We start from the raw sequence: 17,069 nt of genomic DNA, 5'->3' as shown, positions 1-17,069 counted from the left end.
AAACGGGATGATGCTTTTATTTTGAGGCATAATTTATTGAGAAAATAACTATAGTGTTTATTTTAATAGTTTGTTTGTCCTTTAAAATAGGCTTCATTTTTAGAGCAGTTTTGGGTTCACTGCAAAATTTAGTAAAAGGTGTAGAGATTTCTCATGTACTCCCTACCTCCCCAAATGCATAGCCTCCCTCAGTTTCAATATCCCTTGCAGAGTGGGATGTTTGTATGGTTGATGCACCTACTATGACACATCATCAACATCCAAAGTCCACAGGTTACATTAGGATTCTCTTTTGGTATTGCACATTCTATGGGTTTCCATTATTATAGTATCATATAGAGCAGTGGTCAGCAAACTCATTAGTCAACAGAGCCAAATATCAACAGTACAACGATTGAAATTTCTTTTGAGAGCCAAATGTTTTAAACGTAAACTATACAGGTAGGTACATTGTTATTAACTTAATTAGGGTACTCCTAAGGCTTAGGAAGAGCCACACTCAAGGGGCCAAAGAGCCGCATGTGGCTTGCGAGCCGCAGTTTGCCGACCACGGATATAGAGGATTTTCACTGCCCTAAAAATCCTCTGTGCTCCACCTATTCATCCATCCCTCCCCTAAACCCTGGCAACCACTAATCTTTTTACTGTCTTCATAGTTTTGCCTTTTTCAGAAGGTCAGATAGTTGGAATCATAAAGTATATCGCCCTTTCAGATTGCCTTCTTTCACTGAATTAAATTGCTGTTAAGTTTTCTCTATATATTTTCACTAGAGGCCCGGTGCATGAAATTTGTGCTCCAGTACAGTCTCTAGGCTTGGCCTGTGATTAGGGCCATCTTCCCTAGCTGCCTGCAGCCAGCTCCACCCCCGAACCCCCACCCCCTGTTTCCTGTTCACCATCAGGTGATCAGTGCCAGATGGCCAGGGGAAGGGACCGAGAGGTCAGCTGTTCCTGCCCACTCGCCGACCCCACCCCTGCCATGGGTGGCCATCAGGCAATTGGAGTCTGCCAGCTGGGGAAAGGGACCAAGAGGTGGTCAGTGCGCCTCATAGTGACTGGTCCAGTTGTCGTTCTGGTCATTCTACCATTGGGGCCAATTTGCATATTACCCTGTTATATAGGATGGCTTGGTAGCTTATTTCTTTTAGCACTGAATAATAGTCCATTTTCTGGATGTACCACAGTTTATTTATCCATTTACCTACTGAAGGACATCTTGGTTTCTTCCCAGTTTTGGCAACTATGAATAAAAGTTCTATAAATATCTTGTGCAAGTTTCTGTGTTGCCATAACTTTTCAACACCTTTGTGCAAATACCAAGGAGCTCAATTAGTGGATCAAATGGTAAGAATATATTTAAGTTTTGTAAGAAATTGTCAAGCTGTCTTCCAAAGTGGCTGTACCATTTTGCATTCCCAGTGATGTGTAAGAGTTCTTGTTGCTCCAGAGCCTCACCTGAATTTATTGTTATCAGTATTCCTGATTTTGGTATAATTTATTTTTTTAACATTTCATTTTTATTACATATATAGCTAAAAGGTGCTGTAAGTTAAGGATTCTAGATTTTTTCTTTCTCAAGTATTGAGAAACATAAATGTGAAAACTCAAGAAACATCTGTGGTAATACCAATAAAGTTATACGTGTTGTTGTTGTTGTTTTCCTGGAGTTCCCAGATGTAGAACCAATTTATTTTCAGAAAGGGAGCCGAGGAGCAAAATAGACCTAGCCACCTCTTGACTCACTGACAATAGCTCTTACTACTTGAGCCTTCATCTAGCCATACTTTATTTTGAATGAAAAAATAATTATTTTACATTTTTGACAGGACTTCTGAAAAGTAAAAATTTGTTTGAATTATTTGGTGTATTTAAAAACACAGATATAAGCCTTCTTATTTGCATCTTGGAGAACAGGGGCAATCTGAAGCGGGCAGAAGCAGTTGGGGTAGAGGAGGTTCAGTAAACCTGGTGGCCGACTTTCAAGAGACAGCACGTCTGGGCCAATACCTGTTTTCTGTTTGAATTTAAGTGATCTGTCTTGTTTAGAGACCTAACTATGCTGTTTTTTTGAAAGTCCAGTCAAGTTCAGTTAGCAATGCTGTTGTCACTTAAATTTCTGGCTTTGGATCATAGATCTAAAAGAAGAGCAGCTTCAGGAAATGATTCATAATGATAGACCTCCCATTTAAAAAAATTCAAATAACTTTTTTTATGTTTATTTAAAAAGTACACTAGATTTCTTAACAATAGATGATTTTATCTTATCACAGGACAAGAAATGCCTGATGATTAAACAAAAGAAAGATATTTAGAGTCTTCAGGGAATTGAATTGTTGATCTTGAAAGATAAATTCCCCAAACTCTTTGTTAATGTCTCTTAGCATGTTAAGATCCTCAACTTTTTTATTTCTTAAAAAAAAGATACTTAAACTACTCTTTCAAAGATACTATATTTTTTAGTGTATATTTTTATCACTTTTTTCTTTGTTTTCGTAATCCCACAAATTCTTCAACACTTCACTTGTTACATAGTTAACTTCATAAGGAATAATGAGAGTAATAATTTCTTAAATATTTTTATCATTGTTGAAGAATGTGCATATTTATTTAATTAGAAAGCATAGTGTCTGAAAACAAAAATAAAAAATTTTAACAAAAAATAGGATAAACAAGGTAGGGAGCTTTTTCCACTTAATTTTTCAACTAAATTTTTGATATTTGATTCTTGAGTATTCAAATAGATTGAGAATTCCAATGGCTTTGCATTTTTACATTTAGAAAACAGCTACACTGATTTTGTTAGATGTCTATTGCTATCAAAGCAATAGACATCTATTTTCTGTGGAGGATTTGTTTCTTCCTTGTCTGTATGCCACTATAAAATCACTATATCTTGCTGAAGTTCCCCTGCTACATCTTTATTCAGCTAAATAAGGTAGGAGATGCTTAGTCAATTGAGCAAGCTAATTGACTAAAAATATCTTGCTATCACAAAATAAGTATGTACTGAAAAAATGAGTATCTCATGTCCATTGTTAACTGTATATCTCATGGTTGGCTGCCTTTAAATTAAATAATTCACTCTTACAACTGCAAATCTGCTTCCACATTTCTTTCATTGTTTCATTTGAGTGTATTGAAACCATTTTTATTTTCACAAAGGGAGAAATAATTAAAAACCCTGGAGAATGCTTATTTTGTTTATGGTTTAATAAAATTGTTTTCATTTCAACAAAGCTGGCATTTAAGAAGAGTGATCATTTCTTAAAATCTGGGTACATTTAGTCTCTTGAATCCATTGTTGAAAATGTATAGAGAAGACTAATATTGACAATGAGATAAAATAAATTTCTATGAACTATTTTATAAGTTCATCCCAGAGTCAATAGAAAGCTTATAAAAATGTTTCATATTTTATATGGACATCATATATATCATAAATTCAAAATAATAAATCTAATGTGTTCAATGGTTAAAATTCAGTTTTATCACAGCATGCCAATGACAAGATGTCCTTATGTAGGTTACTTCAGATATTAGAGTGGCTTTAGTAAGTAGAGGTTAGCTTCTGTGGTTGTTAAGGCTTTGTCCAGGAAAACACTGATTCCAAATGCTCTATTCTCCTCTTGGATCGCATATTAGGTTATGTGTACTAATTTTGGATTTTGGATATAGAATCTTTTTATTTATAAAAGCCCAGTTAGAAACAAAATCATGTCAATCATGTGATCAGTTTTCTGTCTTCAGAATTTGAAAATGTGTATAAAAATATGCCCGAATTGATAAGCACCACCGAACAGTCTCATCTCTTTATAGACACAGCTTTTATAGCTTGCTAGTGCCTTCATTAACCTACATGTCAGGTCCATTTATACTTTATGAATTGCTGTAAATCAGTCATAGTTTTATATGTTTCTCTGAAAGAGAAAATCTTAAGAGGCCAAACTTACCGATTTTCCCGTGTCCATACTTCTACTTCTGCTGGTCTGTGTTCTATAAATGATTATAAAGCTCTGACTTGTTTAAAACTCCAGTGGGAGAGCAGAAGATTTTAGTGTATCTTCTTTAGTATTTTTGTCTTTTACATGGTATGCAGGGTCAGCTAAAGGGAATACCAAGCACAGAAGTATATTTTTATATTTAATTTATTGATAAAAAAATATTGCTTCATACAAGCTGCTAGATAATCTTCAAGAGACAAGAGAAACAACTGCCAAGAATTAGACAAGGCCTGGGCTGGCCCTATTTTATTGTCTATTATAAATTTATTGTCATGTTCTTGATTCTTAGAGTATGATACTTTCCTTAGAAAAAATTGCATTCCACTGAACAATAGTTTTGTGCCAAGTATATGCTTACCTCCTTACAAACAGGAAGCAATTTTTTTTTCTCACCACGATTCTGCAGGATAATAACATTAAAAATAAGAAACATTTATTGAGAGCTTATTTGCTCACCATTCATTGTTTTAAGTAATTTGCATAAGTTAACTACTTTAATTTTCATTATGAAATAACTGCTCTATTATCATCCTTGTTTTACAGGAAAAGAAACTTAGACATAAATAGGTAAGGTAATTAATGAGCCCCAGATTTGAACCAGGAAACCTCAGTACAGGGCATGCTCTCCCATGTTATCTGTACCAAAAGATAAAAAAGATCTAAGATTCCTAATGGTCGACTTTCCAGAGATCTTATGGGAGTTGAGTGACAGTCAGGATCCAAGTTGAGTTGTTTCTGATTTAAAAGCCCCTGCTTTTAACCATCATCCTGTATCCCCTCCTGATCTATTCCCGCTCCCAAGGATTTCCAGGAGCTGGTAAGACAAACAACTGTAAGGCCAGGCAGATTGCAATCAGAGCAAAATAACAGTATAAGCCAAGAACTACAGAAGGACTGCACAAGCAGTGACTAAATGTAACTGAGGCGTTGGAAATAATCTCTCAGAGGAAGTGGCCTTGCGACCAGGTCTGGAAGGATGAACAGGGTCTCATTTGATTTGAGAAGGAACATAGGGACGGTTGAGGCAAAGGGAGCAGCTAAATTCATGAAACAAAACCCTAGAGCGTTTAATGCTCATTTACATTTCCCTCTTTATTACTTCTAATCCCACTCTAAAAATAAAGTCTCTGGAAATCCTCTTGCAATATTTTATAATCGTTCCATACATATTAGGAATTTGTTTTAAAATTCTAAATGAACGCAGTCTTTTAAACATTGTCTTACTGCTAGCAAATTGTATTTAGGTATCAGAAAGAACTAATTGAGTCTTACTGGCACTGGGGATGTGAAACTCAGAGAAAGCTCTGGTTATGCTGAGCTGTACACTACAGAATTTGCAGCCATGCTGTGCTCCTGAAAATTGCATACCTCTGCAGAATTTGCACACACAAGAATCATCCCAGTGTGTCTGTCTATGAGCTATCTCAGTCTTGACTGCATCAGATAACTAGCAAGTAATATTGATGTCTGTTGGTGCCTGTGGGCTTTTGGTTCTAGGACCCCCTTGGATACAAAAAACCGTGAATGCTCAAATCCCTTATGTGAAATGGTGCAGAACAGTGTAGACAATTGGATCTCCACAAATTCCCGGCCCTGAAATGGGAAATGCTGTTTTCCATCTGAAGTTGGTTAAATCTAAAGATGCAAAACCTCCTTATATGAAGGGCAGACGGTACTTCTTAGGAGATATTTTCCAAAACAACCAGTTATCGACAACACAACAACAAAAATAATAGACAACTAATAGAATGTATTTGCATTTCAGGCTCAGATTTCAGTTTATAATCTGAGTGGGGAGGCACTATAGTTCACCAGCTAAGGAGGGGGGTGCAAAGTCCATTGCTAGGATTTGAATTTTGTCTTTGTTACTACCTAGCTTTGTGGCCTTAGAAATATTACACAATGTTTCTGACTCTTGGCTTTCTTATCTGTAAAATGGGGAGGATATCAGTATCTAACTGTAAAGTTCTTGTTAGGATTAAATGAGTTAATATACATAAAGCACTTAAACTGGTATTTGACATGCAATTAATGATTGGTTGACCTTTATTGTTCTGAATATAATGTTGATTGAATCACTTCATCATAGTGAATACTTCCTGAAGCAGGGGGCCTTGACGTTGCATTTTTGTGCCTAATAATTGCTATCTCTTAGGGAGAGGTATTAGGCTGTACCCTTTTCACTTTTTATCTCTGCTCCTTAAACAGACTTCCAGCTATTCATGTTTACCAGTGAATTCAGTCATTTGCCCAAGGGCATGAGGCCAGGAAGTGGAGGAATATAGATGTTAATTTCAAAGGCCATGTTCTTTGTGGCTGGTTATTAAAAGTACAGGAATGGGAAAGGGAAGACAATAAAAAGTTATCTAAGACCTGCATAATGTTTTCATAATCCTGAAATAATTAGAGATTTTATTGAAAGAAGAGAAAAATGAACCAATTAGAGTTTCTTAAGAGATCCGTCATGTGGGTAGTGGCTTCTGGGGACTGAAGATGTAGTGTGTGCCACGGTTGGAATGTTCTTATTGACATTGATCTAAATTCCAGCTTGGCCCTCTTCAGGAGGTTCAGATACCAGACATCAGTAATAAATGAGAAGTACACGAGATAGCAAACTCCTCTTCTTCTTTTTGCCACTACTGTATCATTTAACTGAATTTTGCTGTGATAAATTATATTTACTCTTCTTGTCAAATTTCTTTCTGAGTAATATATATCATAGAAGCTTTTAATTAAAGGGGATCTTGGACCAGGTTTAACTTCATAGGCCTGAATTGATCCTTCCACATAAGTTAAACAAATTATTTGTTAGGGTTTATTTTTTTTTATATTCAAATTCTAGCGTCTTCATTTGTGTCTTTGATCCATGATCAACGTGCTCCATCCAGGTTCTTTCTCTTTCTGTGTGATTCACCTAATTACACTCTTCCCTCCACTGGCTAATTACTGAGAGCGGCTGGTCGCTGGATCAGCTCTACCTTTGCAGCATCTGCTGCCATGTATGAGTAATTGAGGGATCAGGACTACCTAGGGGCTTTGTTCATTAGGTGGCTTTGCTTTGTGAAAAGTCAAAAGCCGCTGAGGTTATGATGCTGCTGTCTGTGGGGCTGAAATTTGTCAGTCGGCCTTCTTGTGGAGCAGATGGTACCCGAATGTATCCTATTGGGAGCCATGCCATGGGGAAGAGAAGCGGCCAAGTGGAGTGGGGCTCAGAATTCCAAAAAAGACCCTTCTCGTTTCCATTGTACAAAACAGTTTTTTCCCAAAGGCTTCTCGCTTGGGCTTTGACCTTTTGCAGCTGGCAAAGGTGGTGCTGCCTCCATTTCACAACAAAGATACTGACTCTCGGAGGGGTTAAGTGACCTGCCAGCAGTTGAATACTTTGCCTGGTAGGAGAAAGCCCCAAACTTTTCAAGTGCTGTGCCCCTTACTCCTGCATGATCTCTACTTTACCAAGACACAGATTGCTCTTGGCCATTATCTGCAGTGGTGAGGGGGCAGAAGTCAGTTTGAGGAGAAAAAAAATATCCCAGGTCAAAACTTGTGCCATTCAGAATGTAAGTTTTATCCCCATACTACAAAAAACTTAAACACGATCTCACTCTAAACAATTCCAAACATAAATGTTAAATTACAGTTATGAGTCTTTGTCTCCAAAATTGGTGACTTGCCCTCATTTTTCCATGGAGCTCTCTGCTACCATTTTCAACTGGCTAGTAGATATCTCCACCGGCTCACCTAGGCGGTATTTTATGCTTAAGTTAGTTAAATCTGATTTGTTGATTCTCATTCCTGCCCTTTAAAACATTTTATGCCCCCTTGATGCCCATCTGTAAAATACATCACCATCCATTCAGTTACACAAATCCCCAAACTATAAGTCTTTCTAAATTCTTCTTTTCCCCAAAATTTACATCAAGCCCATCATGTCCTATAATTTCCATGTTGAAAAAACATTCTGAAGTTGAACACCTCTCTCCATTGCCACCACTATCCTTCAATTCTAAGCCACTATCAGCTCTTACCGGAAATGTAAATGTGATTACTTCACTGCCCTAGATAAAATCCTCCATTGGCTTCTATTTCACTTAGAATAAAATTGAAATGCCTTACCACATTCCACACAGATCTTGAGCATCCATTCTCACCTTGTCTGTGCTAATCTTTTGGCTCAGCAACCCCACTCGTCTTCTTTTTGCCTGTCAAATAGGCCAAACCTTTGAGTCTTGGCATTGCTGCCTCTGTCTTCCAAGTTGAAAGTCACCTCATCAGAGAAGGTTTCCCTGATCCATGGTCTTCTAAAATTCTCAATTAAATCATCCTGTTTAAAATTCTCACTAAATTATTTTCTTAAATTTCATGTCTCACTAGATTATGAGGTCCTTAAAATAGGGAACTTGTGTCCTTGTTCACCGCTATGAAACTGTCACCTAGAATCATGTTGGGCACATTTAGACAGTCCATAAATATCCATGAACCGGATGCATGGATGGGTGCCTTTGCTTTGTTCCGCTCATGTTTCTTCATTAAATAAGTTTATATATGTAGCTGTACCTTTGAAACATTTCATAATTATTACTAACACAGTCGTTTGTAAAAAGCAATTTTAAATTTCTCAAGAAATACAATTGTTTAACTATCGATATTTTGTTGTTAGTAAATTATATTCAGAAAGATAGAGCTTTACTGCCCTTAGGGTTCTTATAGAGAGAACTGATAGGATGAGTCAGTCATAGGCAGAGCTGAACAAATGAGTTCTGTAACTAGACTGGATAGCTGACAATTGCTTACCTGTGTAGAAGTCTACACCTAAAATTCTTCACAAAGTAACTTTAAGATGTCTGTATTATGACAGCATCAGGAAGCAGCAATCTTGTTATGGAGATGTTCTTATGAACATAGTAAGAAGCATAGCAGATAACTAAAACAGTAGAAATGAACTGGGTTCAGAGATTTGGCCTATACATTTCAGCCTATACATGTAACCCCGAGAGAAGGCAGTACAAGGGCAGTGTTTGAGAGCGTGGGCTGCTAAGAGTGTATGAATCCTGATTCTGCTACTGGCTACTTATGCAACTCTGAACAATTTATCTTAACTGGGTTGTTTTGTGGGTTAAATGAAGTAGTGCACTTAAAGCACTAAGAATAGTGCTAGATGTATATGTGACCTCTTAATGCTGTTATTCTAATTGCTATTTTGGATTAACCACTTACTCTCTCAGAAACTCTTATTCCTCATCAGTAAGTTTGGATAATAATTGCTATTTCATAAGGCATTTGAACTAATATATATGAAAATGAGAAGTACTTTATTAATACACTATAGGCCCGGTGCACGAAATTCATGCACAGGTAGGGTTCCTAGGCCTGGCCAGCAATCAGGGCCGATCAGGTTCTTCGCCTCCCGGCCTCCCTCCCTCCTCCTTCCTCAGTGCCCTGCCATGTTCCGCACCGCCCCCTGGTGTCAGCACACGTCATAGTGAGTGATCGAACTCCTGGTCTCCTGGTCGACTCCTGAGGGGACAATTTGCATATTAGTCTTTTATCATAAAGGATTATTAGGAATTTAATAGATCTTTTTTTCACATATTCAATTGGATCTTCACAAGCACTCAGTGGGAATAACTATAATTATCGTTCCCATTTCCAGTGGAAGATACTGAGACTCCAACACAAATTTAAAGTCACCCAGTCAGGACTGTAGTCTCTGACTCTGATTTTTCAGGTGTTTACTACACAGAGCAAGTAAGAACTGCCATGGGGACCTTCAAATAGAAGGTGTCTCATATTCTTAGCTTATCCAGTTTACCACATGTCCTGAAAGAGCTGAGAAGATGGTTCTTTCATGTGATTTGGGTAGTATAGTCTACTTCTCCTTCTATCTGAAACTTCCTGTAGAGCCAGGGCTCTGAAGCATTTTCCATTCACCCAGCAGGTACTCTGGTGAGCTTTAGTTTTGAACTGCTCTCCTTGGAGATCCCAAATATTCTGAGACATGCTCTTTGTTCCCTTCAAACTCTGATTCTCATAGAACCACTTTCTCTCACTTTCAAATTATCTAATCTGCACTGTTTTGACATAGTGTTAAACTTGTAGCTGTTGCTCTATTAGACCCTTTGTGCCCTCCAGATAACCACATTTGTCTTCTCACCTTCAGACTCACTGGTCTTCCCCTTCTTGTCTCAGGTCTCCTAGATCACTAGTCATATCTAGCCTTAGATTATCTGTATTGACCTTATTTCATTTCCTGTGAGTCAACAAACTTATGATGGAAGAAATGACTGTCCTAAAGCCCTATGTTGGACATGAATATAGAAATTTTCTCTTTTCTACAGGAAAGTCACATACATGGTTGACTCAAAAGACTCAAGAAAAACAGGAGTTATCTTCTTTTGGCTCTTCAAAATTTGTCTGCCCCCAAAGAATGTTCTAGATGGAGACAATAAAATGAGAAGCTAATTATCCTCTCAGAACCATCCATTCTCCTATTCTTTCCTTCCCCCCTTATTTCCTACTCTTTCTATGTATGGCTTTGATTTAATACTTCCAATTGACTTGTAAAATATTTGGCATTACAGAGACAGCAATTTCATAGAAACGTTTAATAATTCCACATATAATTACTAAGCACAATACATTTATAGGAGAAAAAATAATGCAATTTTTAAAAATTACCTTAATTTAAGAACCACCTTCTAACATTTAAGCTCCTATGTGCAATGTATACACACACACACACACACACACACACACACACATACACACGAAATTCATCTAAAACATTTTAGTTTGGGAAAGCATGTCTAAAAATTGCTTTAGTCAGGATTGGTTGGAATGCAGACCATGAGTCTGTGTGTTATTCATGAAGTCATCCAGATTAAATAACTGCTTTCTGAATTGCTTACTACTTCCTGCCCAGACAGATGGACCTTAGCTTCCTTTATTAGAGAATCAACTCCTGAAGGCATTATTCCAGGATCCTATTTCCTTTATTCTTTCTCAAACTCCCAAACACTTTCTGGACATCATTTTGTGTCCTCAGTTGGAGTTCAACAATTTTGAGCACACATCTCTTAGCCGTCTACCTTTGGCGACTTGAGTCCTGACTTTCCTGCCGCTCCTCTTGTAACTGATTGTCTCCACTCACTGCACTGGCCTCATCTTTAGGTTTGGAAGTACATCTGGGAAGCAGCCACTTCCCACTCACCCATGCGCCCTGCTGGATCCACTGATGAGTGCTGTGCTTGTCCTGAACAGGAATCCTAAATGGGAATCCTATTATCTCTCATGTTGAACTGATAGTTCTGAAAAATGTTGTCCTCTTGGCCTTTGAGCAGATAAAAGGCTTAAGGTTGTTTCCTGTGTTTCTTCCTCTTCTGCAATCCTACTTCAGACACTACAGATTTCCATTTACGGACTCACGAGCTATTTCTTTTAGTATTCAGAGGGACCAGCTTCCACTCTTGGAATAACATTTTCATTCTTTCTTAAGCAGCACATATGTTCCTGTTGAAAAGAACAGCAGAAAGCTGCAAGCACTTGTTTCTGAAGTGGAGCGTGGATTTGGAGCACGCACACAAAGAGCCAAGTCTGTACACAGCGCTAGGCGATGATGCCAGACCACTGTGGGGTTTACCGCATTTAGCATGGGATATCAGAACCAGAAGACACGCAAGCATAGACTTGTTTTGAATTCAATGGCTTGAGGATGGAGTCTCAGCTACCTAGGTAACACTCATGAAAATAAGACAAAATAGAAATTTCTGAGGCTTGACATGAGAGAAGCTGAGGGAGCCTAGACAAGCTGGAGAAGGGCATCTTTGGTACTGACAATAGTAATTTAGACCAAATTTGTTCTTTTCACATGCAGATATGCAGTCTTCTGTACAGCTGGCATCTTCATTGCTCCTGAAAAGAGCAATTCCACAGAGTACCACTGTTCCAGGCCCAGGTTCCTTTTTTCTCTCCCTCTAGATTCTTCAATGGTGCAAAAACTGGCAAATGATACTAAGGAGGTAGTTTACTTTAGTATGTATAATGTCCCAACTATAGAAGTGAGTGTCATCTTCTTAGTCACTTTATGTAAAAGGCCAACATGTTTTCATTTAACACACACAGATCTATATAAAATATGGTGGCATATTTTCATATTGTCTTGTTATGGGGTTGGGGGCAAAGTAGCACATTTTATTTCAGGTCCTGTTTCTCTTTTCTTAAATCTAGCTATCTACGTCAAAGAAATCAGTTTAATTTACAAGTGAATCCATTGAAATGAAATTTAGGAGCAGTGGTGCTCAAATCTCAATGTAGCAAGAATTTGAAAGCAGTATTTCTGTAACAAAATCTCTTCAATTCCTTCTTGCAAATTATTACTGATATTCCTCAATAACTCTGTCATCTGGTTTCTCTCTATGGCATTATTCTCATCCTTTCCTTAAGTTTTCCTTGAATTCTATTATCAGAGTATTGACAGTCTCAAAATTCTTGTTACATAGTGAAATCACCTCTGACCATGCATGGGACCAGATGGGATAGAATGATGTTACTGACAAAATATTAATGCAGGCTGCTGAATACTGAACTATTGGTAAAAAATAAATAAACACATAATAGTCTTCATCTTTAGCCATATGTTGTGATCTACAAATGTGACTGACTGTTTAGTTAAAAATATGGATTTGGAACTAATGGAACCATGAGGCAGCAATAGGAGCATTTTTGTGCTGGACATGAGCTAACACAAGCAAAGTGTAAGCCTAATGCCATGCGGGACATAGTAAGTGTGCAGTAAATTGTGCTTCCTGCTCCACACCCCCATATTCTTTGCAAGTTTCATGTATAATTTTAAATGAGAGGAACCTTAACATTTGTATGATATTGCCCTGGCCATTGTGGCTCAGTAGGTTGGGTGTTGTCCTGTGCACCAGAGGGTCTCAGTTTGAGTTCCATTCCCAGTCAGGGCACATGCCCAGGTTGTGGGTTCGGTTCTGGATGGAGTGTGTCGGGGGAATTGATGTGTCTCTCTGACACTGATGTTTTGCCCTCTTTCTCTCTCTCTCTTTAAAATAAAATCTAAAAAAATAAAATAACTTGCATAGGACTTTGCTTTTTCTTTACAGCAGAGTTCTTTTAAAATTTTAGAAAAAAGTTGTATGATATTAGCATTTTATTGAGGTCATATAGAAGCAAAAAAAATTAGCATTATTTTACTATGTGTAAGGAATTCTTTCATCAGGATGGCTTTATTTTTTGTTTATTTAATCTGTGTGTGTGTGTGTGTGTGTGTGTGTGTGTGTATTGATTCCTTGGGTTGATTTCTTATATTTGAACATTAAATACTGAATTACTTTTTATCCCCTCACTTCCTGGAAACCTAAAATTACTGGTGTTTGTTCAAGTTATGTGAGTAAATTTATTTTACCCTAATTTTGAATTTGAAATATTAACATTTTGACTTCAGTGCAAAAAAAAAAAAATAAAAAAAGAAAAAGAAAAGAAAAAAAAAAAGAGCCCTAACTGGTTTGGCTCAGTGGATAGAGTGGATAGAGCATCAGTCTGCAGAGTGAAGTGTCCTGGGGACAATTCCTGTCAAGGGCATGTACCTTGGTTGCAGGCTCAATCCCCGGTAAGGGGTGTGCAGGAGCCAGCTGTTCGATGTTTCTAACTCTCTATCCCTCTCCCTTCCTCTCTGTAAAAATCAATAAAATATGTTAAAAACAAAAATATTCCAAATTTTAAGTTATTTCTTCCACACAACTTTTATACATTTTTTTCCAAAAAATATTGCTTATGTTGGCAGCTATGCAGTGTTCACAAATTATTTAGGGAAGTGTGTATTAATTAAAATCTCCCACACAACAGTTAAGGAGAAAAATAACACATTTTTGTTAATTTCTATAAAGTCTTAAAAAATGGTTACTTAACTAAAGGAAGAAGTTGTGGTTTGTTAAGAAAGATGTATTCCTGACCTCAGCAGTCAAGTCTTATGAATATGCAAGTGATGACTTTGATAACCTTACCTTTCATACTGATGAGAAAAATATGTAAGACAGGATGTTTGAAATAGCAGAGAACACGAAGGAATAATACCAAATCAGAAAAATTGTAGAAAATAGGCTTGATCAGTTGAAATTAAGCTAAAATGAACAGGGAGGGCAAAATATCACACTCAGCTCAATCAATTAGAGATGTACAGATTCTGCAGAGACTACAGAATGAAATAGAAGGATATATATGAATGGCTATAAGTTAGCTAAGCATGCTCTATAGCCACATATTTCTAAGAAATAGCCTTAAGAAAATATTCAAGAGGGAATAGTGTTCCTAACTACTCATGAAATTCTCATTGTGTGGATGTTAGTATGAGGCAGGGACACTGTGTATTCAGTCGTTTTACTACACACAAATGAATGATCAGACATTGCAGTGCCCTGGGATTGAATCCACTCAGGGGATCTGAATTGTCAAAGTTGAGATCCTAGTCTTCAGAAGATTAAAATTCCTGAGAAAATGGAAGAGCAAAAAACCCAGAAAGGCAGAAGAAATGTTTTAAAAGGAAGACATTTTATAATGGCAAAGTAAGTTGAGAGAAGGGCTATCAGGCTTTTTAAGGGCTACATATATCTTTTAATGTATGGTGTAAAATTGATTTAATCTAGATGTAATCACTGGTATACAATGGTAACTGGGAAACCATATAATGAAGTCCAGTAATTTATTGGATTGGAAATATAACCCAAATTGGTGCATCAATTGATCAGTGGCATCTAATTTTCTGAAGCACAAGGAACAGGATATATATGTGACATTTTTTTAGCAACCTGACTAAATGTTAAGAATTTGAAAAGTAAAGAAAAAACTGTTTTCTACGCTGCAAGGGGCTTACCCACACCACAGGCTTAGGGAAGTGGCTGCTTCTCTTGGTGGTGGGAGGAGAAGACTGCCCAGTTGAGGGAGCCTGAAAACCAGATGTCTGTTTTCCCTCAAGCCCTGTTTGTATCAGGCTGCTTTTCTATTCAGTACGTCTTCCGTCCTCTGTACCTTGGCCTTCATTGTCCTTGAGGGACATGGATTCATGTCTTTCTTTTTCCCCGTGAATAGTCTTTAAAGGGTATAAAAGGTGTGCTTTCATTACGCTATATTGGGATCAACCTGTGACATTTCTTTTTAATTATAAGAAAAAGAAGCTTTACTAGAATTAATAGTCTTCTTCTTTGATGAAGGGAGTATATAGAGCAGAGGAGCAAGTCTTTCCATGATTCCTTGGGATACTTCAGTTTTAAGACAATACCTCCCTGTACACTATTATCCACAGAGTCAAGTAACTTACTTCCTAGCTAAACCTGTGCTTAGAGGGTGAGCTGACCATTTACATGTAGCACAGAAAACAAAGCTTTCTGCTATTCGTAGCTTCTCCTTTGGAAGTGCCTCAGGAGTGAAATTAACCAGTGTGAGTGTGCCCATCTGGTTGCACAGAAGGTGGTATATTCATGATACCTATGATTGCTGAATTCAACAAATAATCCAATAAAGAGTTTTTCTGTTTCCCTTATCTATTGATATGAAAACAAGAAGGTACAAAAAGTCACAGGCATACACACACACATTCACTCACTCACACTCTAGAGAACCAATGTGCAATACGCGGGAGACCCAGACCCACTGCACCGGCAGGACCCAGACTAACTCCCGCCACGGGGGCAGGATATGGGACCCAGAGTCAAGTCCCCGCCCACCCATGCACACCTCACTGCGCATGCAGCCTTCTGGCGATGAGTCTTTGGTCATTCTGCTGTGACGGTGTTATGACCCCAGGGTTTTTATGATAGAGATATACTAGAGATCCGGCACACGAAATTTGTGAATGGGGTGAATGGGTGTGGTCGCTAGGCCTGGCCTGTAATCAGGGCCATCTTCCCCAGCTGCCCACAGCCAGCCCCTCCCCCTGCTGTCACCTATCCTGGATCCCTGTTTGCCATCGGGCGATCGGAGCCTGATGGCCAGGGGAAGGGACTGAGAGGTCAGCCATTTCTGCCTGCTCACCAGCCCTGACTCTGCTGCTGGTTGCCCTCTATATGGGGTGACTGGTGGGGCGGGGGCCTTGGCTGGCATCACCCATGCCCCCTATCACCCAGCCCTGGTTCTCTGTTAGCCATTGGGCAATCAGAGCCTGCTGGCCAGGGAAAAGGACCAAGGGGTGTTCAGTGCATCTCATAGCAACTGGTCAAGTGGTTGTTCTGGTCGTTCCACCATTAGGGTTAATTTGCATATTACCCTTTTATTATATAGGATAGAGGCTCATATAATAAGTGCACCAATGGGGGCCAGCCGGCCTACCCTGATGGTGGCCCTGGATCAGGGTGGAGGTCCCCACTGGGGGGTGGGGCTGACCCAGACAAGGGGCTGCAGTCATTCTGGTCTCTGGTCATTCTGGTCATTCTGCCATTTTGGTAGCTGGGCTTTTATTATATAGGATATATATATACACACATATATATATGTATATATATATGTATATATATATATACATATATACATACACACACACACATATATATATATACACACATTTATGGAGTGAAACCATAGAATTTTGTAAGTCCAAAGACAGTCCACTGAAAATGATTATCACTTAGATGGGCTAAAGCCATGAGAGTAGACAGGAAGATTACAGACTGAAACCTGAAGAACCCCAACATTTAAAGATCAAATATGAAGGAGAGGATAACAAAGGGAACAAAAACTGGTGAGAGAGGGAGAACCAGCCTTGGTGTCACACAGACCTGGAAGAGAGAGGGTTCCAAGAAGTGGTAATGGTTAGTGTGAAATGTTGCTTAGAAGTCACATAAAACACATATCCCAGTCTGTAGAAAAAGAAAGACTAATGGGAAGTTGTTTCTTCTTGCTCAGTCATTGTGTTTGTATCAGTTATTATAATTGTAGATGCAAATTACTTTAGAATATTCTTTTATCTTCACCTTAAGTCCTGTTGAATTTTATTTCTCTTATGTGAGTTTACTTGCCATTCGTATATTTTCATATTGTGTATGTATTAAATTTGATGAAAAA

The 17,069-nt window shown here is 38.2% G+C and overlaps 1 protein-coding gene across 3 annotated transcripts in view; it reads left to right on the top strand.

Moving 5' to 3' along the window:
• Positions 1-17,069, top strand: part of INPP4B (inositol polyphosphate-4-phosphatase type II B) — a 464,775-nt gene that overhangs the window by 175,207 nt on the left and 272,499 nt on the right. The gene's annotated exons all lie outside the window — the stretch shown is intronic.

This window comes from Myotis davidii, unplaced genomic scaffold (assembly GCF_000327345.1).
Source record: "Myotis davidii unplaced genomic scaffold, ASM32734v1 scaffold436, whole genome shotgun sequence".
Lineage (NCBI taxonomy): Eukaryota > Metazoa > Chordata > Mammalia > Chiroptera > Vespertilionidae > Myotis > Myotis davidii.
Note: the sequence above shows the minus strand (reverse complement) of the source record. Positions and strands in the feature narration are given on the sequence as shown.